At 42.1% G+C, this 5,759-nt stretch overlaps 1 non-coding gene across 1 annotated transcript; it reads left to right on the top strand.

Moving 5' to 3' along the window:
* Positions 1–1,713: 1,713 nt before the first annotated feature.
* Positions 1,714–1,787, top strand: TRNAT-AGU. The gene has a single exon. It is a non-coding gene; the product is annotated as a tRNA-Thr (tRNA).
* The last annotated feature ends 3,972 nt before the right edge of the window (positions 1,788–5,759 follow it).

The following is a 5,759-nucleotide window of genomic DNA, read 5'->3' on the forward strand; positions in this document are numbered from 1 at the left end:
GATTAAATAATACTTTTTTTTTTTTTTTTTTTGATACAGCAGCTAAAAGAAAATGCTGTGTCCATGCTCCTGATGTTTTTTTTTTTTTTTTGAACAGATTACAAAATTATGCATGTATTATAGCTGAAGTAATTTGGCTTGAATTGAGTTAGTAATACTGAACTAATTTCTGTATGTTAGAAAAGATTAGTCATTGATGTTGTTATATTAAAATTGAAAGTGTTCTTTGTTTCTTTTTTTTTTTACCCTTTTCAGCTGGAAAAAATCAATGCTCATTTTTTTTCCCCACTGAAACAGGAAAAAAACAATTGCTCTACAGAGGTTTGGTTTATTTTGCGTTAGTAATGTGAATAGGTTGGAATTTAACTGATTCTTATTTTTATTTCCCAACTTCAGAAAAACAAGAAAAAATGAATTCTTAATTTAATGAAACCAGAATGTAAGTTTTATTACTTGTTGCTGTTATCTGTCTACTGCCATCATTTGCGTCCTCCTTGGGTGCTGTGTGAGTCAACTTGCCTTCAGCCCTGAACTGATCTCACCTGCAGTAGTAGGCATGTGTTTGTATGCAGAGTAGGTTTTGTGGAGAATCTGCTATCGACAATTCACAGGGTGACTTTTTGTCTGCATTTATTGTGGGTTTTGTACCCTGCAGTTTGACTAATTCATTCAGTCTGATTTTTTTTACCTGTTGACAAAGTTGAGAGAGATGGCTGTTTTAGACCAACTAAGCGCGGCTGTCATTCTGTAGTGATTACTTGAAAAATAGCATCTTTAATTTGGCTCTAAATATGCCTTAGGTGACTGATAAATTGCTGAGGCAATCTCTGCATTTTGCAGATTCTGATTACACTCCAGGCCTGTAATCAGATCTATTCATGAGGTTTCTTTCTCTGATAACCTTTGGTTGTGGGCCAGGCTGTGTGTTCATTTGTGGCTCATTGCGATGTGCTTATACCATCAATCTTCCTGCTGTGGCACATCCTCGCTTGCTGCCCTGTGGAGGTAACAGGCTAAGAGGCTGAGGCTCTGCAGGATGTTTTACTGGTGGCAGCATCAATTCTGCATGAAGAACTCAGATTTGTTATGTAGAGAACTGCAGCCTAAATCACTTTCTCTAATTATTTAGCTTGCACGAAGATGTGTGTGTGGTCAGGCACTCTAGTGTTATATGCACAAATCCTACAGTAGATAGGCAATGTGTGCCCATTGCTGTCATGGTTTAATTTCTGTGTTGTTATAGAGGTGCTGGCATTGTGAGGGACACTCTTCCCTTACTGTCCTCGGTTGTGAACCCTGGGTGCTTGCGTCAGTGGGTTTGGGACAAGACAGGACTGGACCCTAAACGCGAGCCTATACCTTGCCTAAGATAATCCTCCTTCACAGTCGCTACGTGCCTAGTGCCAAAAACAAACGCAGATGCGTGAGAGAGCCAAATCTGGCAGTCTCTGCGCTGATCACAGCAGCCACACCAGAACTGCCCGGCCCCCTTGAGCCGCGCTGCGAGGTCGGACCTCTACGGGGGCTGACAGCGTGGCTAGCCCCTGCCCGAGCCTGCCGGCCTGTGAGGAGGACGGCTCCGGGGCCTGCGGGCCGTGCTGGCCGCCTCGCTGGGCCGGGGGCAGCGGGGACCCAGCGCGGTGGCAGCTGAGGCACCGTCCGGGAGCCGCCGGCCGCTGTATTGGGGCCGGGCGGCGCAGAAGCCTATCGCCTGGCGCCGTGGCTTAGTTGGTTAAAGCGCCTGTCTAGTAAACAGGAGATCCTGGGTTCGAATCCCAGCGGTGCCTGTGCGGGTTGGGGCCCGCCTTTTGCCCGCGACCGCTGTTTTAACACCGCCTGGGACGGGTTGGGGGCGGGAGGCGGGCTGCCGATGGGCGGCAAACGATATACGTGTGTGAAGTCCTGTGTTATGTACGTATACACAGGTGTATGGGTGTACCACATCCGTGCCACTCCTGTCTGGTCTGAGGGCCTGTGGCGGCCGCGCTCCCGGCAGGCCCAGCAGAAGCTGCATGTGTTTGTTGGTTGGCTGCCGAAATGCCTGGAGAACGTGAACAAGGAACAAAAAGTTCCAGTTTTAAAGCAGAGGGTTTGTTTTTTCATCGAGATTTTTAATCATGCAGAGTCAAGAAAAATCCTCTCTCTCAAACGTCTTTGCTTCCTGCCTGTAAATCTTCAGAAGCCTCTCAGTAAAGTACTCTTCCCCTTTTTCTCTTTTTTCCTCTAGTTTGCTTGAACGTTGGTGAGATGTCCAACGCCGAGGTGTTTGTCACCCCTCAGGGCCGAGGCTCGGCCTTTGCCTCTCCTTACTCATTTGTTTGCGTAGTCTGGCTTCTCCAAGTGACAGTCGTGACGAGCACTGTGTTCATTTCCCTGCCGTTAGTGACGCAGGAGGGGGACGGAGCTTTCTGGGACATCTTTAGAAGTCAAAGGCCAAATCCTCCCCCATTAGGCTTGTGAACTAGGTTTACTGCAATTATTCCAAATGTGACTGTAAACAAACGAGACTCCATCCTCAGATCTGAAGTCAAAAGGCTTAAAACCCATTAATACAGCAAGTCCCAGCCTTGCAGCTGTGTGCTCAGGGATTTTTTTGGCCCACACAGCAGCTGATGGGAGTCAGTGGAGTCTGGTACATTTGGACGGTCAAGTTGTCAGGGTGCAGATCTACAGCCAAATCACAGGGGCTAGAAAAGAGCTTTCCGTAGCCCCTAATGCAATACCTGAGCTTAATGTCCAGGATCAGCATCTAGTTATAGCATCTGTCTTCAGGAAGCTGTCTTTAAGCAGTATTTATTGTAAAAATGCCACATAGCTATTCAATACATGATAAGTGTAAGCAAATCATAAGTGCAAATTTTGAAATGTTTCTTAACCATTAGGAGTATGGAGATTAAGGCTGTTTTAATCACATTCTTCAGTAACTCATTGTTTTGTATTACAAATAAAACTGGGGAAGAGCAAGCCACATTGAGTGTCAGCCAGGTCATCTGCTGCTCCTCAAGCAGCGTCTGTTTGGATTCTGCAGGAAATAATTTTGAAAATAAAAATCTTGTGTGGATATTTTTGTTCCTCCAAGCATGTAACTGTTTCTTCTGGCTGCTGTAAGAGGGACTCTGCATTTTTGTATTATGAGGATGATTTGCATACTTACAGGGAACCAATATTTAAGCGAATCAAGTGAACTATGGCATATTTATGTATCATTACATCTGTGTAAAAAATACATCATACAGGTTGCTTGTTTTGGTTCATACTCACACTTTAAATATGTATTCAGTAAATCCCTTCATCTGAGCACTGGGCTTTCACTGGCTGCCCAGAGGGTATCTGTGAATGCCCTGCTGTGCTGGACAGCTTGTTATATTTCTTATTTATTTTATAACATTCATAAAAAATTCAAGAAACAATGTGAAAGTGATTTGGATGTGCTTGCTCTGGTTACAGTAGCAATATCTCAGGGTTTGATTTACTCCCAGGTTTTGCCACCTGCCTCTTTCATTGCACAAGGGCCTTGAACACCTTCAGTCTAATACCCCAGCCTGGAAAGGTCCAACTCCATCTGCTTTCTGCCTTCACTTCTTCCTATGCTGTGTGCTACCTTTTGTATGTCATGTACGCTTGCAGGGAAGAAGCGCAAGTGCTGTATATAGAGCATGCAAAAGTCCCCCGTCTCCAGAAAGGCTACATTTTTGATCGTCCTCAACGAAGCACAGGCATTCTGGTTCATAAACAGAAGTGGTATTTGGCCTGTTGAAACTGGCTTCAATTTTGGCTGATCAGTAAACCATCACACTCTTTTTCCTAGCAGGAATAGCCAGCTGGATTATTCCGTTAAGCCCACTGACCTTGGTGAAACTATTCCCATACAAACATTTTTGTGGGATTAAGGGCTTTAGCTGTTCTGTTATGGGTTATATGTAGATAATATCTTGAGAGCTGGAGTATGAAACCCAAGAATACTCATCACTGTGATTGCAAAAAGTGCTTTAATGCATGTGATTAAAAAACTCTGTTAAAATGTCAGAATACTAGTCATGTTAAAAGGTTCTATATTATTTATCATGTAAAGTTCCACAAGATAGGTTTCTGAGGTAGTTTGAAATCACTAGCATTTAAGCTAAATGTGCATGTTGAGTGTCTTTTTTTTACATACATGTGTTGGAATAGGCCAGATAAAGGCCACTTAAATCTAAAGCAAAACTGTAATTACAGATTCTTCAGCAGTGTTAACACTGCATTGAAGTTTCTGCATGCTCTGCCAGGTAGCAGGTAGTAGCAGCTGTTTTCACATAAATATTTGCATTTTTATTCATGGTGTGATGTGAATAAGCTTCCTTCTCCCCACCCAAATGTCACACCATCCTGTCAATAACCAGTGAAGTAAAGCAGCTGTATATAATCATCATCAGCTGCTCTAAATTACAGCAAGTGGTGCTCATAGACCCCCCTCACCCTTACTCTACTGGTATTTGCAATTTTATGTTTGAAAATAGATGCAAACTCAAGTATGATCTGCATAATTTCCAACCAGCAAGAGAGGGCACAGTCAGCCTGGCCTTGTAAATCGAAGAACTGTTCATGGGTCCTCAGCTGCTGTTTGGCTCTGGACACACTGATTTTAACTTTCAATCTCTTTTGCCATCTGCAAAATTATAACAGTATTACTGACCTCACAAAGATGCTGTGAGAGTTAATTAGTGTTGTATGAAACCCTTTGAGCTTTTGGATAAAAGCAATGTTATTCAGTCTGTGTTTTTGTTTTTCTTCTCAGTGAGCTCTCTGTTTGGTTGTGCTGATGGTGAGACTAGCAGGGTTCACAGCTGCATTTGACTTGAAGATGTGTAATTATATCGGTATATGACTGATACTGCCTGAGAAGAGGTAAGTGTAATGGGCAGTTTGTGATAAGTATTCTAAAAAAATCTTCAAAATTTTAGTATTTGTAAACATTACTATTTTTTGATGGCAAACCCAAAACAAATGTGTTTAAGGTCACAGTATGCAAATTAACACTTGGTAAAGATGAGATCTTTGCAAATTAAGTGTGATAAATTATAAACTCTGTAAAAGGATATTATAGAAGCTCATATATGACTCTGAACAATTCATGTGATATTAACAATGCTAGGGATTTGTGTCTTGTGCTATGGTCCTTTTAAGTGTACATTAGGGTAAGAAAAAGTCCAAATAAAAACCAGAAAAGAGATTGTGTCTGGACAAGACATCTAGTACAGAGCACACAATGTTTATTTTCAGAGTTATAATGAATCTCTCTAATCATTCTAAGGTGGAACCAAAGAATAATTTAATTACCAATACCAAGTATATTGTTTTGTTTTTTAATCCGGAGGAGCAATGCCACCTGCCTTCGAAAATTTGGGATGGGGTAAATGGGGTAAGCTTTAGAGCAGTAATTGTGTTCTCTCTGTGGACGTTGCACTTAAGTGGTTTAACCATGATTTTCTCTAACAGTCCCTAAAAAGAACTGCGTGTCTTTACTTGTTGCTCAGATTCACCTTGATCTTCTAGCTTGGTAATGAAGGACAAAATCCATGAGCCATGAATACAAGGACAGTCACAAGGCTCTGGAAGGTGACATGCAGCCTGTAACCACGGCCTGTGGAAGTAGCACAGCACAGTCTAAATCTTGGCAAAAATATTTTTATTTTAATAAGGCAGATATTTTCAATGAAATATGTTGCTTTCATATATTCCATGGGTGTTTATGAGACACCTTACTCTTGTATAGTTTAAAT

This window comes from Oxyura jamaicensis, chromosome 11, assembly GCF_011077185.1.
Source record: "Oxyura jamaicensis isolate SHBP4307 breed ruddy duck chromosome 11, BPBGC_Ojam_1.0, whole genome shotgun sequence".
Classification (NCBI taxonomy): domain Eukaryota; kingdom Metazoa; phylum Chordata; class Aves; order Anseriformes; family Anatidae; genus Oxyura; species Oxyura jamaicensis.